The sequence below is a fragment of the Lissotriton vulgaris genome, unplaced genomic scaffold, assembly GCF_964263255.1.
Source record: "Lissotriton vulgaris unplaced genomic scaffold, aLisVul1.2 SCAFFOLD_672, whole genome shotgun sequence".
NCBI lineage: Eukaryota > Metazoa > Chordata > Amphibia > Caudata > Salamandridae > Lissotriton > Lissotriton vulgaris.
In genome coordinates, this window is record NW_028246945.1 from 152,426 (window position 1) to 170,315 (window position 17,890).

The window sequence follows — 17,890 nt, forward strand, 5'->3', positions numbered from 1 at the left end:
TCAGATGCTCGATCATAGTCAGAAGAGCCTGATGGGAGGATGGTGATAAGTCGTCCAGGTTAGCAACAGGTGGCGAAATAAAGGATGAATTAATTGAAGGTGGTATAGGGCTTAGAGAAGGTTTATCAAGTTTTTGTGTTTTAGAAAGACTCCCGTTGTCTTTGTCCCCATCGATCTTCCTTTTAGCAGGTGTAACCCTGGGAGGTATATTAAGGGTATCAGGAAAGGATTTCGGCTCCCTTGGACATGGTGATAAGCTGCTGCATTTTAACGTGGGGGTAAGTGCTGCTGGAACGTTCGTAGCCTTACACAGGCTATTTAAGTCATCCAGCCAGGACAAGCTAGATGGAGAATGTGCAAATATATCAATCGGGATTTTGTCGGACATATCCCCTGTTTTGGGCTTAGGCATAGTTAAAAAAGTACAAGTCGAAAGTTTACCTCTAAACAGACAAAGGGGGTGGCCCGTCCCCGTCCCCGTCCTCCTCAGACCGATGAGGGCCGTAGAGGGCCCGCCCTTTGGCCGGGCTTAGCCCCGAGCACAGTCCCGCGCGCGTCCCGCGTCGCGGGACCTCCCGTGTGTTTTTCTGCGCCTCCAGGCGCGTTCCGGGCGTCAGCGCCCGCAGGGGATGCCGGGGGTAGTAGTTCTCCCTCCGCGCAACGACCACCTGGTGTTCCTCGGCGGCGGCGGGAGGGAGGGAGGGCAGCCAGTAACTCAATCACCACCCCACTGGGTTTGCTGGCGAGGGACAAGGTGCTCCTGGCAGGTAAGGGTGGCGCTGGCTGTCAAGCGGGAGATGTTTATATCAGCCATGTCCTGTGCCCTCACTCGTGTGCACCGTCTCTATCCCCCCAACCCCCCCCGCCCGTCGTTCTATTTGGTATGTGTGTAGTCGCACTGTGATTTACATTTCTTTTAAGATATTTACTTAAACTGTTTTGCTCGTAGCGTTCTCGTTTTCAGACAATCCCCTTCTGGTCCTTCCCCCCGTCTCTACTTCTCTTGACATTTTTTCCTCCTCTGTGTTTCTCTCCAACTATTTATATTTCTCGTCACCTGACTTCATCCATTCTCTCATTCTATTTCGTTCTGTCAGTTTATCTGTTTGCTTACTACTGTGTTTCTCTTTCCCTTCCTTTATTTTATACTGTTTCACACTTTAAATCCCATTTTCTAGTTCTGTTTCTTATGCCCCTCCTGTGTCCCCCGTTCTCATCTGATTCCCTTCTCGTTCACTTATTCCGAGCGCTCACCCTTTACTGCACCCATCTTTAAGCACACTCCTTGCCCCCTCCGACACTCTTGCTTTTGTCTTTCTTCCTTTGTGAAGCAGAAGCCACAGGGGGCACAGCGAGATTGGGGAGGGGACATGCAGAATGGGGGAGGGGGTTAATTGCAATCAATAATGTTCCTGTGTTTTCTTTCCTCCCGTGGGATGCCACACTGAGTGACCTCAACAGGCTCTTCCTCACAAGGGACTTAATTAACACCCCCTGCCTGTCTGGCACTAACTGTGCACTATCTTCCCCCAGCACACACCTCTGGTCGTCGACGTGTTTGCCCCCCCCCATCCCTTCTTGGTCTGCTCCCCCCTCAGTTGCTTGAACTGGTATTCCACTGTGCCCCAGACATCCCATATCTTCACAAATTCCTGGTGCATCCCCAGCCTTGGTACACCAGTTCTTCCAGGGCTCGACACCTCTACATTTCCTTCGCCCAGCCGTACACTCTTGGTCTTTCAGTATTTCCCCATTTCCGCACAATTTATCTTTTGGCCAGTAGGTATCCCAGGTCACACACACACACAACCAAACACACACAACACACACAACCCCACAAACCCACAAACACAACCCCCCCACACACAACCCCACACACACACACACACACACAACCCCCCCCACACACAACCACACAACAACCATACACACACATATAACGCCCTCACTCTATCTATCTATCTATCTATCTAGCTATCTATCGCCCTCACTCTATCTATCTATCTATCGCCCTCACTCTATCTATCTATCTATCGGCCTCACTCTATCTATCTGTCGCCCTCACTCTATCTATCTGTCGCCCTCACTCTATCTATCTATCTATCGGCCTCACTCTATCCATCTATCGGCCTCACTCTATCTATCTGTCGCCCTCACTCTATCTGTCGCCCTCACTCTATCTGTCGCCCTCACTCTATCTGTCGCCCTCACTCTATCTGTCGCCCTCACTCTATCTGTCGTTCTCACTCTGTCGCCCTCACTCTATCTATCTATCTATCTATCTATCTATCTATCTATCTATCTATCTATCGCCCTCACTCTACCTATCGCCCTCACACTATCTATCCATCTATCGCCCGCACTCACTCTATTGCCCTCACTCTATCTATTGCCCTCACTCTATCGCCCTCACTCTATCTATCGCCCTCACTCTATCTATCGCCCTAACTCTATCTATCGCCCTCACTCTATCTATCGCCCTCACTCTATCTATCTATCGCCCTCACTCTATCTATCTATCGCCCTCACTCTATCTATCTATCGCCCTCACTCTATCTATCTATCGCCCTCACTCTATCTATCGCCCTCACTCTATCTATCGCCCTCACTCTATCTATCTATCGCCCTCACTCTATCTATCTATCGCCCTCACTCTATCTATCTATCGCCCTCACTCTATCTATCTATCGCCCTCACTCTATCTATCTATCGCCCTCACTCTATCTATCTATCGCCCTCACTCTATCTATCTATCGCCCTCACTCTATCTATCTATCGCCCTCACTCTATCTATCTATCGCCCTCACTCTATCTATCTATCGCCCTCACTCTATCTATCGCCCTCACTCTATCTATCGCCCTCACTCTATCTATCGCCTTCACTCTATCTATCGCCCTCACTCTATCTATCGCCCTCACTCTATCTATCGCCCTCACTCTATCTATCGCCCTCACTCTATCTATCGCCCTCACTCTATCTATCGCCCTCACTCTATCTATCGCCCTCACTCTATCTATCGCCCTCACTCTATCTATCTATCGCCCTCACTCTATCTACCTATCGCCCTCACTCTATCTATCGCCCTCACTCTATCTATCGCCCTCACTCTATCTATCGCCCTCACTCTATCTGTCGCCCTCACTCTATCTGTCGCCCTCACTCTATCTATCTATCTATCTATCTATCTATCTATCTATCTATCTATCTATCTATCTATCTATCTATCTATCGCCCTCACTCTACCTATCGCCCTCACACTATCTATCCATCTATCTATCGCCCGCACTCACTCTATTGCCCTCACTCACTCTATTGCCCTCACTCTATCTATTGCCCTCACTCTATCTATCGCCCTCACTCTATCTATCGCCCTCACTCTATCTATCGCCCTCACTCTATCTATCGCCCTCACTCTATCTATCGCCCTCACTCTATCTATCGCCCTCACTCTATCTATCTATCGCCCTCACTCTATCTATCTATCGCCCTCACTCTATCTATCTATCGCCCTCACTCTATCTATCTATCGCCCTCACTCTATCTATCTATCGCCCTCACTCTCTCTATCTATCGCCCTCACTCTATCTATCGCCCTCACTCTATCTATCGCCCTCACTCTATCTATCGCCCTCACTCTATCTATCGCCCTCACTCTATCTATCGCCCTCACTCTATCTATCGCCCTCACTCTATCTATCGCCCTCACTCTATCTATCGCCCTCACTCTATCTATCTATCGCCCTCACTCTATCTATCGCCCTCACTCTATCTATCTATCGCCCTCACTCTATCTATCTATCGCCCTCACTCTATCTATCTATCGCCCTCACTCTATCTATCTATCGCCCTCACTCTATCTATCTATCGCCCTCACTCTATCTATCTATTGCCCTCACTCTATCTATCTATCGCCCTCACTCTATCGATCGCCCTCACTCTATCGATCGCCCTCACTCTATCGATCGCCCTCACTCTATCGATCGCCCTCACTCTATCGATCGCCCTCACTCTATCGATCGCCCTAACTCTATCGATCGCCCTAACTCTATCGATCGCCCTAACTCTATCGATCGCCCTCACTCTATCGATCGCCCTCACTCTATCTATCGCCCTCACTCTATCTATCGCCCTCACTCTATCTATCGCCCTCACTCTATCTATCGCCCTCACTCTATCGATCGCCCTCACTCTATCGATCGCCCTCACTCTATCTATCGCCCTCACTCTATCTATCGCCCTCACTCTATCGATCGCCCTCACTCTATCGATCGCCCTCACTCTATCTATCGCCCTCACTCTATCTATCGCCCTCACTCTATCTATCGCCCTCACTCTATCTATCGCCCTCACTCTATCTATCGCCCTCACTCTATCTATCGCCCTCACTCTATCTATCTATCGCCCTCACTCTATCTATCTATCGCCCTCACTCTATCTATCTATCGCCCTCACTCTATCTATCTATCGCCCTCACTCTATCTATCTATTGCCCTCACTCTATCTATCTATTGCCCTCACTCTATCTATCTATCGCCCTCACTCTATCTATCTATCGCCCTCACTCTATCTATCGATCGCCCTCACTCTATCGATCGCCCTCACTCTATCGATCGCCCTCACTCTATCGATCGCCCTCACTCTATCGATCGCCCTCACTCTATCGATCGCCCTCACTCTATCTATCGCCCTCACTCTATCTATCGCCCTCACTCTATCTATCGCCCTCACTCTATCTATCGCCCTCACTCTATCTATCGCCCTCACTCTATCTATCGCCCTCACTCTATCTATCTATTGCCCTCACTCTATCTATCTATCGCCCTCACTCTATCTATCTATCGCCCTCACTCTATCTATCTATCGCCCTCACTCTATCTATCTATCGCACTCTATCTATCTATTGCATCACCACAGCATCACTCAGCACCACCACAGCATCACTCAGGGGCACCACAACATCACTATGCGCTACCACAGCATCACTGAATGCCACAGCATCACTCGTCGCCACCACAACATCACTCAGCGCGACCACAGCATCAATCTGTGCAACCATTCAACAACAACTGGTTCAAATATGTTCTCTCAATGTTTCAAGCTTTATTACAAATGTCACAGAAATATGTTAATATTTCACTTCTGTTCTTGGATTTTCGTCACAATAAAATACACTGAACATAATCTTCACAAAAGTTATTTACAAAAGTTTCAGCTATTGCCATTATAAATTACAATAACTTTTATTTAAGAATTAATTATTTCAAAAAAATTAAAAGCCATTGTTATTTGTAATATCAATAAATCTAAGTCACGTAAATACAACACATATTGCATTACAAATGCTATAGGTGTCACATTTGCGAAAGTTATAACTATTGACATTGGAAATGACAAAGCTATTAATTTCGCTATTTTCAACCAACACATAATTACAAAATTTGTCATTTACAATACCAATATCTCAAACTTTCCTAATGCGAGACCTATTGCATTGTAAATGCTTGTTGAAGTCTTGGAGTGTTTCTGGTCTGTCGACTCTGAGAATTTCTTAAGCTCCTACGTCGTTTTGGCGTCTGAAGCCTTTTTCGGCTCAGAAGAGGTCTTCGGCTCCGAGCGCTCGAAGTGCCACTTCTTTGTCGAGTCCATCTTCGGCATCAAGCCAGTCTTTGGCGTCAAGCCCGTCTTGGGCGTCAAGCCCGTCTTTGGCGTTGATCTAGTCTTCGCCGTTGACGAAGACTCTTTGGCCGGGTACTTAGGCGCCGGGGAGCATTTTCCGGTGCCGGAAGGGGGTTGGCTCGGAGCCGAACCTGAAGGCTTAGGGGGCTGTTTCGTGGCAGGGCCAGAGGGCGGGGCGTTGGAAACCTTCAGCCTATTCTTTGGGAGAGGGGTTTCGGTACTCACGGAACGCTGAGCCAGGGTGACGGTCTCTTCGATGTCGGAGTTGTCGGCTTCGGAGACGGAGATGTCTTCATCACCTGACTGTTCTGGCTGGAAAGCAGCGTCATAGACGTCAGGAACTGAGCTGCTTCCACTAGACAGTTTGTGACGTCGACCTGAACGATGCACAGTCTTCATGCTAAGGGGAGAGAAAGAGGTTACAAACCTTATGTAAATCTGTGTGTGGAAACTTAGCACCACACCCGGGGCATTTCTTGAAAGGAGTCCTTTCCATTGACTGCAGGCGTCGATGGCACGGTGCAGCTCAACGGCCTCTGTCGAAGTCGTAGGTCAGGAAGTGTAAAAACAGATGTGCGTCGAAAAGGGGAACGCGATCGAGACAATAGCGTTGAGTGGAAAGTTGTTGTGCCTCGAGGGGTGGTTCGAAAGACGTGGAACTGGAGCGCAGCAATTCACATCCGAACCCGATGGTTGAAAAAAACAATCGAAGGATGGAGCCGATGCCCATGCGCACTATCGTCCGACCTGGTGACTACACAAGACTTCTCCCAAGACAAAAACAAGTGCATACATCCAAGCCCAACACCAGATGGCGATCTATGTTACAGTATACGATCTGCAGCTCATATGCCTTAAAAAGATATTTCCAATAGGGTTTTTTGGTAGGATAAACAATATCCGCAGCTGCAGGAGGATTTTGTGATACACAACTGACATAATATCAGACAGTTTCAAGCAAAAGATAGCTGATTGTCATGTGTGATTGTAATCATGAAGCACAGGTACAATAATGAAAATATTGTAGGTGAACACTTAATATTTCTGAGTCAATTGTATACTACGTAAAGGATAAAAATATACAGAAAAATAACCAAACAGAGTCTAACCGTAGGGGATTCCAGAAGTGAAATTCACCATGGTCGAACTTATGGGGGTTGCCATGGAGGGCTCTCACTAATATTTGTTCAGGGTCTACATGGTGGAGGTGGTGGAGGTGGTGGTGGTGGTGGTGTCTGGGAGACAGATTACCAAAAGCATTGAGGGTCTTGCAGGATTAGCATGCCCTCCTTTCGATTGGGGGCGGAGGGGGTGGCACCCATCATGAATTGTACTCTCTTGTGCTACTAAGATAAGTGGTAAGGGAGGTCTGGCAGCAGAACAACATGAGGTGCATCTCGGAATCCAGAGTACCACATGAGGAGACAGTACAGAGTTAAGGTGAGTGATTATTCCTTCAGGGGCCAGAGTATAGTTTCTGGTGTCATCAACCAATGTCATACAGAACTCATCCCAGTCCTTCACAATTGGGTTTCTAGAAAATCCTCTGCTCTCCTCTCTGTGGAGGACATTACTTTCCAATTGAGACCATCACAAAGTCACTATCCACCATATTGCTACTGAAGGGAACACTGAAGACTTTCACAGACTTAACTGCCCTTTTATTTAGAAGAAGTTCAGGAACTATAAATCCACTTTATTCTAGCGAGTGTGTAGAGAAATTCCCAGTGCACAATGTTCCTAAGTGGGTCAAAGAGGCAGTCCTGCAAAGTTGAATAACACCCAAAAAGCACGAGGCCAGAACTCTGTGAAGAACGGGCAAAACCATAGTATGTGATAGAAGTCCACTGGTGTTTAGTGCAGTAAGGACAAGAGGTTAAGGCCCCTCGAAAAATATTTTGTATCTGGGCTGGGAAAAGATAGACTCAGTAAAGAAAAATAATTGAATTAGTGGAATGAGCGTTACAAGAAATTGTGCACAGATATTCAGGGGCTCTAGCGCATTCTTTATCACAAAGAACTCTTTAGAAATCTGTCTCTCATGCTTCCAACGGTCATTGTAGTGAGACATTCAAATGGAAACTTTGTGACCGATACAGCCAACTCATACAGTGTCTACTGATTGTCATATAGAAAGAATTTGTCAGCTGATTAACAGCTGGTTCCATTTCGACGACTGCCCAGATGGGACATAAAATGTGTGTGAGTAGGCATAGGTCAGAAATTGTCCTCCATGTAGAGAATAATCATCTCTCAAGTCCTGGAACGTTTTCAGTAAATTATTATCGAATACAGCAACTAAAGCGTCGAGACAAGCCACATTTCAAGGTGCCAATCTCCGACCACCCAGTTGAGAGTGCGGGTCGGGAAGACCAATAGTGGAATATTTGGGGAGGAACGAGCCCTACACCTGGTAAGTATACGTAGTCTGACCAGGAAGTGTAACGCTACCTCGACCAGCGGGTTGTCCCACTCGGCAAACACGTTGTGGGATAGCCAGTTATAAATATCGTGAAGGACAAGGGAGCAGTAGTCACCCAGGTCTGTTCCAATGGCACTCCACCCAACCGCATGGACAACCATTGGAATTGGGAAGCCAGATAATAGGCTTCGAAATGCAGGGCTCCCAGATCTCACTGGTCACCAGAAAAACCAAAAGGCGACAGTGCCACTCTACAATGGGTGTTCGACCATATTTCCCAACGAGGCTACTAGTGGTGGGAGTATCCCAACGTAAGGGAAAAGGGTAAGACTTGCCCTTATTGACCATATGGCTCGAGAGCTTTCGGATGCCTTCAAGAACCTGCGCTACTGATTCAAACCCCTCCCAGGCATCTCTCATGTAAAGGAGAACAACATTGGTGTACAGAAGATGACCTGCAGGCCAAGGAGGGGGATGCTCCAGGCTTGGCCCTACAGCTGCATTCTGGCAGCAAAGTTCTCCATGGCTAAAGCAGGGGAGAGCAACAGCCCTGGCAGGTTCACTTACTGTTCGCGATTGGGGCAAAGACACACCCCTTGAGCTCAATCCGAACCACCAATGCTGTGTAAAATACAGACCATTTGGATTAATCTGGGCCCGAACCCGAATTTGTGGAGCATTGCAAAGAGATAGGACCAATCAAGCTTGTTGAATGCCTTTTCAAGATCAAACGTTAAGGTGGCCGTATATTACCAGTGTCTCAGTACTGTGTTTATGACCCTAAACAATCTACAGATGTTGAGGGAGGTTGACCTGTTTGGTATATAGTCATTTTGTCAGGGTGAACCAGGAAAGAGAGAACACCATAGAGCCCGTCATCTAAGACTTCACAATTTTGTAGTCTGCATTTCATAATGCTGTCAGACTATAGAATGGAATGCAGAGTCAAAGAGGTCCTTAAGGGGTTTCATAACTGAAACCAGCGCAGCAGCCTCTCTTTACAACAGAGTGAGAGACCCAGAAACTAGGGCCTCTTGACAATGCTTGGACAGCTTGCAGGCAAGACATATGGAATAGGCTTTGTAGAATTAAATGGGTAAACCATTGAGGACTGGAGTCTCACCAGAAGCCAGGTTTTTGAGATCAGCTTTAAATTCTTGTGGGAAATGAGACCTTCCTTCTCTTTTCATAGATCGGCCAGGAGGATAGGGAGTTCGACGCTGAGGGGTCCTCAACAAGGGTGCTCCACACAGGCAATCATAAAATCAAACGAAGTCTGACAGATCACCTGTTGGCAATACACAAGACTGCTCAGCTCATTGCGGAGCTGGGATGGGGCATTTTCCTCCGAAAGAGTCTAGGCCAGGAGGTGGCCATACTTCTGTGCCTCAGAGTGTGTTCTGGCATTGTAAACTGAACAGTCCAGAGATCAAAGTTTCTCGGTCAAGACGGCCTCTTCTTTGTGAAGGTCACTCAATTCTGTCCTCGCAGTAGGGTCTGTCGCTATTCTCCATTATGCTGCAATATGAGATTGCTACATTCAGAGCAACTCCTACTCCAGGGAGCTAGAGTTGTCCACCTGAACCTGGATACAAAGAAAAGGCTAAAAGACAAACTAAATATGTAAAGGGTACATATTTAGTGTATGTCTTTTAGCCTTCTTTTCCCATAATATTCTTTGGTACTATATAGCGGCAATCTAAGAATTGACCTTGACATTAGCAATGTAACAGCAAGAAACGTTGTAACAATTTCTTTTCGAATATAGTGTTTTTTAAAATTGTGCCTTTAATTTTAGATTGTTGATGGTACTTTCCTGATGAAGACACCAATTGTGTTGAAACGCGTTGAAGAAACCATCTTTTTAAGACAAAGCATTACAATATGAAAAGTTTTTAATGTATTAGGTGTATCATTTTGATTTGTTATTATTATTTTGTATGATTTTCATCTACTTTCTTGAAAATTATTAAAAGGTGTGCTCTTTTTTACTCTAATTGGTTCTGTTTACTTGTCTGTTTACATTGCATTGCACCATATATTGCCTGGGATTGTTATTTGTCATTATAAAAGAATCTGATGATTGCATTATTCACATGAAACAAAATAATTTTCTTTTCTATGCCAATGTGTAATTGACAATAACTACTGTATGGTAACTAACCGTCTGTATATGTAGTGTGTACCCAGGGCTCGTCAATTCACAACATGGATGCGGGTGTCAACTCCCGGAACCAGGATTCGAAGAACTGTACAGCATTCAAGTTATCTGCACCCTCTGGCATGCCAATGCGCCCCTCTGCGTCCTCTGCTCTGTGTTACAACACTTGAACCCTGTCCATAAAAGACTGCATCTGGAGGAGGTCCAATGTGGGAGGTTGGAGCCCTACTATCGTCATCTTCGATTGGGACACTCGGTCTGCCAGCTTATGATGATTGTCACACAAAAGGTTGGTTGCAATATTAATGGTATAAGTTTTAGACGCTACCAGAGTTTTAGTGGTGTCAATGGACCTCAATATTTGGTCAAGTTTGTCATCGTCAGAGGCGGGCTGGAGCGAGGCTCGCAACAAGGTTTGTCATGAGGTACCAGAGTGCAGGGGTTAGTGTGCTGTATGCATCCCATGCCTGGAGATGCGAGAGACACAGGGACTGAGGGCCCTGGGATGACAAGGAGGAAGGTGCGCCAAAATGGCTCGATCATACGGTGGTGCCCCCAGTTGTAGATTTCAAAATAATCATAGGGCTATGCCCCTTATGTTACGCTATTTAGATTTGCCTTATATAGCTAAATATAACAATGGTATCAATCCATATTTACCCACTGCGCTACAATCATAAGAAAGATGTTTTACGGAATAGGTTGGTCCTGGAAGGGTGGCAGCCATTTTGTGTATTGGCCGCCATCCTCTATTTTGGTTATGTATAAGCATGCGATGAGCTCTAAACTACGAACGAGGTAGGCCTAATCAGAGCTGCGCCATGACACTTGTTGTTCACCTAATAAGTATACGCCCAGTTTTGTTCTCTTTACTCAATATGGGGCGCTTCTTCGCTTATGAATAGGCTTTTCTGTGTGTATAAGCAATATTCTTTCTGTAGAACCTCTCCTAGGCTGGGAGGAGCAAGGATGCAGCTGGTTGACATTAATTAAGAGATACTGTGTGCCCGTCTCGGGCTGGTGATGTACGCCCCTCTGCCTCCTTAAAATGTACGCATCCCTAAACCTGTAACTTTCCCTTGTAGGCGTATTCTGGGGGTTATGACGTGTTTGGTGTATTATACTATGCTGCGCATCAATATCGAGTCAGTCCTCTTGTAAGCATTGCAAGGTCCAGGCTGTATTTGGGCTCCTTTGCAGAGTATAGATAATAAACTGCTTGTTTGTATTCTCTACTGGCTGACCGACTCTTCATTATAATAGGTAAAGCCGAGAGGTGGTTTAGAAACCAGAGTGACCCTATTCAGGTCACTTCCTTCAGTTGGCACCCGAACAGGTACTCCGCGTTATCACCCGTCACAACCGCAAACGGGCCGTGAGGTCGGGGTGCAGGCTGGTTCGGAAGGTGGATCGGGGCCCCCACAGATGGAGCCCTGTTTCTGTGGCTTGCTCCGCCCGTTTGATCGAGTGTGCCCTGCCTAGTGGTGATACGCCGGGGTCCAGAGACGGCGAGACCCTGGAGCAGACCAGATTTGGTTCGGAGAGTAGGCGGCAGAGAATTACCTATGACACCTGCATCGGACAGGTGAGCAATTTCGTGTATGCTTGGTCTTTGGAATACTGGCGCCAGTCTTTGAGGTAGTGCTAGACTGAACCGTGCGAGGACTGCGTTTCGGTGTGAACTTGAACTGCTCCGGGTGATTCAGGCTCTTGAGACCCATCTCATAGTGGGTCTTGGGTAGCACCAGGAGGGGCAGGGCCTTTGGGGGCGTGTCTCGTGGACGGAGCCACACTACCGACTTTGGAGGCGGCAGAACCTATCGGTCTGTGCTCTGTAAGTGGTGCCGGACAGTGAGTGTGAGGATGCTCATCGAGTTGTTCCCTTAAGTATTGGGAACAAGCTACTTGGGCTGTGCTTTTATAGCGAGTTTGGTCTGTATTGTGTGGCTGAGTGCTGGGGCTGAATCTCGTAGTTGTTTGAGAGTCGTAACAGCTCTTCGAGCTACAAGATGCGATATAGGCTTTATATCGTGTTAAGACGCAAGAAGGATAGAACTGGGCTATCCATACACCTAACAGAGATTTTTAAGGAGGTGCTTAGTAAAAGGCTGTTTGGGCCGTGTTGTATCGCACACCTTGAGAGGTTTGTTTGTGCTGATTTTTTTGTGTATTTTTTGTGTACAATTCTCAGAGGGGGAAGTGGATGTGCCTTGCGCTTGTGCAGTGGGAATTTTGTAAGTATTTTATATTGAGATGCCATGTTTTAGTAAACTTGGATGTTTTGTATGTCGATGTTGTTGTTCGAATGATCGACTGGAGGAAAGACAACCCGCGCCTCCTGAGGGCACCCAGAATTTTGATATGTACATAAAGCATGGTATTGGCCTTATTATGTTTAGCACTTTATGGCATAAGTATACGAAGGACAATGCTGATTTGCATTGGTCACTTGCTGGCTCGTTTGATGAACAAAAATTGAATTTGTTTAGAAGGAAATCTGTTTGCTAAGAAGAGTAGGCAGCCAATGTTTGATATGTTAAGGGATTGGCAGAATGAGGCGAAGCAACGGCGAATTAGAGAGGAGAAAAATATTAGGAAAAAAAGGCGCAGACAATTACGCAGAGAACCATGGCTTATGATAAAGCGACAGTAAAAAAAAGGCATTGAGTGCGCAGAGAGGGCATTTCGGTTGCAAGTGGAGAAGAGCTATGTTGTTCAAGACGAAGTTGATGCTTTTGTTGAAGATTTGTTAGATACTCAACCCCAACCCCCTTATACTCCTCTTCGGATATATCCTATCGTTCCAGCTTCTCGGGCACAGGCGATAAGGGCTTTGGCCCCGGTTCCTGGCCCCACTAGTCTTCCTCCTCTGAATATTTTGAGACTGCATTTGACACCTCTAGGGAATTATACTGCTTTACCGATGTCCGGGTCGGAGGGTGCTAGCTCTCCGTCAGTAGCACCTGTTTCTGCTCTTTCTGGTGCGACTTTCTTTATTCCTTCTAGTCAAGATCGTTCATTAATGGTACCTGTTTCTTCATCCACTCTTTCACTGGTGGATGCTTCACTTCCCATGATGCAATTTTACAGAACGCCTGTGAGTGGAATGACCCTGGGAAGTCAAGCAAAAGTGCAAGAACGTGTGAGTAGAGTGTTGGAGCGTTCTGCAGTAAGTGATCGAGAAAAGGAGATGGTGGCAAATCAGGCTGCGCAGTGGATTCGAAACCCGACCTATATGGTTGAGGATGTATGGAGTGTGATGAGACAGTATGAACTGCTTATGCAACAACTTGCGCTTAAGCATATGTGTACAACGATAATGTGTTTGTGGGAGCACTGCTTTAATGCTGAGATTCCAAGGGAGGTCTCTGAGATACGGGATGAAGTGTATGGATCCGGTATGGATCCTGCTGCTGTGCTGACTAAAGTTACGATTTTGTTAAAATATCGAGGTAAGATGCTTAAAGAAGGTTTCACAGCATTAGCACAGTTCCCTATGAGAGAAGTTCACCCTATATATCACCCCGAGACACCAGAAGAGAGAAATGCAGTGGGTGATTTTGTTCGGCCCAGGGTGGGGGCACAGTTCCAAGAACAATGGATTTACACCACCACTTGGAAGAGAAGCAAAGTACTTTCTCTTAAGAATCAATTGCCAGATGCCAAAAATAATCCCACTACTTATTATAAGGAACTGACAGAAGCGGCCAATTCAACAGTTATGACGTTAGTGGACATTATGTTGTTTTTTGGGTTATTGGTGCCAATTGATATATGGAAGCAGGTGCATTTGGTGGATCATGTGGTAGAGTTAGGAGCAACATGTGATCAGATAAAGTTGTAGGATCAAGAACGTAAGCCAGGTGAGAAGCCAAGAGCGGAAATAATAGCTTTACCTGACCGAATTATTACATATATGCATTCATTTATTGCTCCTAAGAAAGTGGATTGGGATAAACTTACGGCATGTTGTCAAAAGAAAGACAAGAGTGTGTCAGATTTCTTTACTAGGTACGAGGAGTCTTTTCGGATTTCAGTGGACAGGATTTGTCAGTGGATGGTGAAATTCCGCTGTTTGTCAACAGGTTTGTTAATAATTTGCTTCCTGAGATTGCAGCCCAGATGAAAGCAGCAGAAAGTGCATGGTCCACATCTAATCCCACTGGAATATTGAGTATGGAGCAATATAATAAACATCAAGAGAACAAACAAAAACAGGTTGCAGAAAAAAAAGGGAAGGAATTGAAGACAAAGGTGTTGTTGCAGCAGGTGCAGGGATGTAGTGGAAGAGGTAGGGGTCTGCTGCAAGCACAGGAGCAATGGTCCATACCACAAGGTGATGGAACGAGTGCTCCATATGTACCTGTGGGACCTAATCAATGTGCGTATTGTCGGCAGAAGGGGCATTGGTGACATGAGTGCCCCGTATTGCTACAGGCTGGTGGGATCCCCAGAAGAGAAGGTTTTCGGGGACGGGGAAGAGGAGCAATAAATCAGAATGAGAGAAGACCAGAATGAACTGTGATAGTTGAGAAGGATCAGAATTACTTTGATGATCCCAGAGGACGGCAGTATTGTCGTGAGTATTATGATGTAGACGAAGGAACAGGGATGTCCATCCACAGCTAGGACAGCGATGGACAGGGTAGGGGACCAGTTTAGGTGAATATGGATCAATGTGGACCTTATGTTGCTGTGGGTTTGCTTGGTACTTTTCAAAAGTTTTTGGTTGATACGGGTGCTATGAACAGCTCAGTTTCTCGTTCACTGGTCCCTGGGGCAGCTCTCTCTGGCAAGACTAATGTTTCAGTGGGATTTTCAGGCACACCAGTTGTTAGTCCCATCTCTAAGCCCCTTGCTTTGACAATTGGTCAGTTTTCAGAGAAATCCTGGTTTCTTTTGACTACGAATTGTGGGTAAAATTTATTGGGGCTTGATTTGTTGAAACGGCTGCATGCGACTATTTTTTGTTCCCCAGATGGTGTTTACATGACGATTGGACCTGTTGTGTCATGGGCGAAGCAACACTTTGCCAAAGACACCCCTCTTCCTGTTGAGTTTAAGGACTTGCCTAATACGTTGTGGGCTACAGGTGATACAGACGTAGGACTGTTACAGGTACCACCAGTGTCTATTAAGGTTAAATCAATATTCCTCTGCCTCGTATTCCACAGTAAAAAATATCGCAAGCAAGGGAGACTGTTTTGTTAAAATAATAAATGATTTAATTGCGTCTGGTGCGGTTGAGGAAACAGTTTCTAATGTGTGTAACAGCCCTATTGTTAAGGTTCTTAAAAAGGTCCCGACAGATTCACCTGATGCCCATCCTGATGTATATCAATTTATTATTGATCTTAGAGAAATTAATAAGATAGTAGTCCCACAATTTTCTGTTGTTCCCGATATCACTTCAATTTTGACTATGATCCCTCCTACAGCTCAGTATTTCTCTGTGATTGATTTGAAGAATGTGTTTTTTAGCATTCCGATTCATCCAGGTATCTTTTTGACTTCAATTTATCAGGCTGAAGCTTTGTGTTCTGTTGCGCTCCTCAAGGGTATACTGAAAGTCTTAGTCAAACTTTGAAAGCACAATTGGACAAATTAGTACTTCCGGCTGGTAATGTATTGGTGCAATATGTTGACTATCTCCTCGTGGCTTCGGATTCTGAAGAAGGATGTAAGGAAGCCACGGTCAAATTGCTAATGCATCTGGCACAAAATTGACATAAAGCACCCCTTTCTAAGTTTCAGTATTGTCGACAGGAGGTTACCTATTTAGGTCACCTCCTATCAAAGGAGGGTAGAAGATTGACACCGGAGCTCTTTCTGTAATCAATAAGATGGGCATGTCAAAGACACAGAGAGAAGTGCGAGGTTTCATTGGAATTACTTCATACTGTCGACATTGGATTCCCAACTATTCTTTGATTGTGAAACCCCTTCTTTATCTAACTACGAAAGATGTGAGTGAACCCTTGCCGTGGACGCTTGAGTGTCAGCATGCCTTCGAACAGCTGAAGCATGCACTTTGTTCTGCTCCTGTCCTTGGTACGCCTGACTATAGGAAGTCCTTTATATTGTATGTACATGAAGTGGATGGTTGCGCGTTGAGTGTTTTGGTACAGGCCTTTGGTGGTACCGGCCCTGTGCATATTTTTCTGCCGTCCTTGACAACGTGGTCAGAGCGCTCCCGAGCTGTCTGAGAGCCACTGCTGCGGTGGCAATTGTAATCAGACAATCGACAGGTTTCATTCTTGACACTGACCTAACGGTCATGGTACACCATTCTGTAGACACCCTATTGAATAGAACGCAGAGGCAACACCTAACTAGTGCGCGTCTGACGGGATATGAGTTAACTTTGTTCGCTCCACATTTCACCATTAAGTGATGTGTCATTCTGAATCCAGCGACGTTAATACCCCTCCCTTCGACGAGTCATTATGCAAATGTGCATAACTGTATGTACAGAAAAGAGGAAGAAACAAAGGGACGGGTAGACCAGACTGATGTTCCCTTATCTGAACCTCCCGGGGAACAATGTGTCGATGGCTCCTGCCTTAAGCTACCAGATGGCACTACTTCTGCTGCATATGCGATCACCACATTGCGCACAGTCGTAGAGACTTTCCGTGTCCCATATCAATCTGCCCAGGCTGCTGAGTTAGTAGCCCTGCTGAGAGCTTGTGAGTCAAGTGAGAATAAGGCTGTCAATATTTTCACCGACAGCCAGTATGCGTTCGGATTCGCTCATAATTTTGGGCGCCTCTGTGTGGAAAGAGGGTGCCTGACATCCCATGGGTTGAAGATACACATTGGCACGTTGATCCATAGATTGTTGTCGGCTTTAATGTTACTCAATAAGCTGGCAATAATAAAATGCAGTGCCCACAAGGAAGTTACAGATGATGTGGAGAGGGGCAACGCATTTGCGGATCAAACACCTAGAGAAACTGTTTTGTGGCAGGACCTGCTTGTTGGGCACCTGATAATGGGATGTATGAGAACACTGTAAGCAATGTTAAGGACATACTGAATGAAGCCACAGCAGATGAACTGGCTGTATGACAAGAAAGGACAGGTACTCTGGATAAGGATGCGTGCTGGACTGATTTGTCTAACAGCCAAAGATGGCTGCTGCCCAATGCAGATGTTTTCCCAGTTTTTACTATGGCTCATGGTCCTGCTCATATTAGCGCAGAAGAAATCTGTAAATTGTCAGATCCAGTGTGATGAAATTATCTCGTCCTCAAGGTAGATGCCCATTTACTGAAATACGGTATGATTTGTTTAAAGCATAATCCTAGGAAAAGTACACCTGTGCCTTCTGGGAATTTTGCACTACCCTCATTTTCCTTTTAGGTTCTCCAAATGGACTTCATTGAGCTAGAACGAGTGAATAATTTGAAGAACGTCCTAGTGGTGGTGTGTGCTTTGGGTTATGAGAAGCCCCAGCCCGAGCACCATTTGCACCGAAGCTCAGCCCTCCACACTCCACTAGTGCCGTGTGGGGCCTGCTCTTGCATTTCAGCTCAACGCGTCTTCACGGTTCCTTGCCCGTTGGCTAGTGAGCCCTCTGAAGACTTTCCTTTGAAACAAACTTGCTTTCCTGGTTGCTCCAGGCTTG

General features: G+C 46.1%; 1 protein-coding gene across 1 annotated transcript in view; it reads right to left on the reverse strand.

Annotated features, from left to right (window-relative positions):
• The window catches only part of LOC147665684 (autophagy-related protein 2 homolog A-like), a gene marked incomplete at its 5' end in the record, with an annotated part of 884,401 nt that overhangs the window by 76,367 nt on the left and 790,144 nt on the right, over positions 1-17,890 (reverse strand). The gene's annotated exons all lie outside the window — the stretch shown is intronic.